General features: G+C 36.4%; 1 pseudogene; it reads right to left on the bottom strand.

The window, feature by feature from the left end:
• Positions 1-331: 331 nt before the first annotated feature.
• On the bottom strand, positions 332-673 carry LOC105988486 (annotated as a pseudogene).
• Positions 674-1,527: the final 854 nt, after the last annotated feature.

Here is a 1,527-nt window from a genome sequence, read left to right as displayed (position 1 = left end):
CTGTGTATCTTATGGCTATGAATCCTTTATTAATTGAATAGCTAGTAAAGATTTTTCTCCCATTCTGTGGGGTGTCTCTTGACTCAGGTAATTATTTCTCTTGCTGTGGAGAAACCCTTTAATTTGATGTAGTTCCCTTTATCAATTCTTGCTCTTACTTCCTGGGTGATTGGATTCTTAGATAGTTAGCTATTGTCTATAAGTTCCAGTGTCTTTCTATGTTTTCCTGTAGTAGCTTCTAAGTTGCAGATCTTATATGAAGACTTTTGTTGTTGTTGTTGTTTCCAAACTAGCTCTGGCAAGTTTTATTAAAGAAAAATTGTGGTGCACTCTACTTTTCTCCAGTTTGTTCTGGCATGCTTCTAAAGATATAAGAATCACCTGGATCAATGACAGCCAGTGTGCATACTCTCTAGTATTTTCCACATGCTGTGCCCAGGTCAATATTATTGCCACTGTAGTGACAGACACCAGTTTTTGCCAACATAGCATAGTATTCTATTTCACATTTCCTCAAGGCCAGGCAGTTGTTAGCAAGGATGACCAGCTTCCTTGTGCCCTGTCTGATCATCTTCAGAATCTGCTTGTACCCCAGCACGTACTTTCCACTTTTCATAACAAGTTAGAGTCTAGAGTTGATCGACTTCAGGGACTGTTTCATCTTCTTGGCCATCTTCACCATCTTCCTGTCTTAGATGAAGGAGGGCTCCCAACCAAAAGCAGTTGACAAGATCGCTCGGTGGAGAGACATTAAGACTTTTGATCTGTTTGGAGCTGATTTTTATACAGGGTGAGAAATGGACTCTAGTTTCAGTCTTCCACATATGTATTACAAGTTTTCCTGGCACTATTTGTAGAAAATGCTGTCTTTTCTCCAGTAGATATGTTTCACACACTTGTCAAAAATCAAATGGCTGTATCTAGGTGGGTTTATTTCTGGGTATTATATTCTGCTCCATTAGTCTCCATGTCTGCTTTTATGCTAGTGCCATGCTATTTATGTGACTATGGTTTTATAGTATATTTGATTATTCATTTTACTCGGAATTGCTTTGGGCCTTTTATGCTTCCACATAAATTTTAGGACTGATTTTTCTATTTCTACAAAGAATATCACGGGAACTTTGATGAGTATGTATTGAATTTGTAGATTGCTTTTATTAGTATTGACATTTTCATGACATTATTTCTGCCAAATCATGAATGAGGAGGTCTTTCCCTATTCTTGTATCTTCTTCAAGACTTTTTCCTCCGAGTTTTATAGTTTTCATTGGAGAGGGTTGTCACCTCCTTGCTTAAGTTTCTATCTAGGTATTTTTTTTAAAGATTAGTGAGAATGAAGTTGTTTTCCTGAATTCTTAATCAGATTATTCATTGAGAGGAGCTATGGATTTCTTTTCCTGGTAAACGTTTTATGCCCATTTTTTTTTGTTATTCAGGTTTTCAACATGTGATTCATCTGTTTAAATAGATCCAGGCTTTATGTGGCCTGTAACTTAAACATATAAAAAATCAATATGACAATCA

The sequence above is a fragment of the Dipodomys ordii genome, unplaced genomic scaffold (assembly GCF_000151885.1).
Source record: "Dipodomys ordii isolate 6190 unplaced genomic scaffold, Dord_2.0 Scaffold49, whole genome shotgun sequence".
Lineage (NCBI taxonomy): Eukaryota > Metazoa > Chordata > Mammalia > Rodentia > Heteromyidae > Dipodomys > Dipodomys ordii.
The sequence above is the reverse complement of the archived record's forward strand: the minus strand, read 5'-3'. Positions and strand labels throughout refer to the sequence as shown.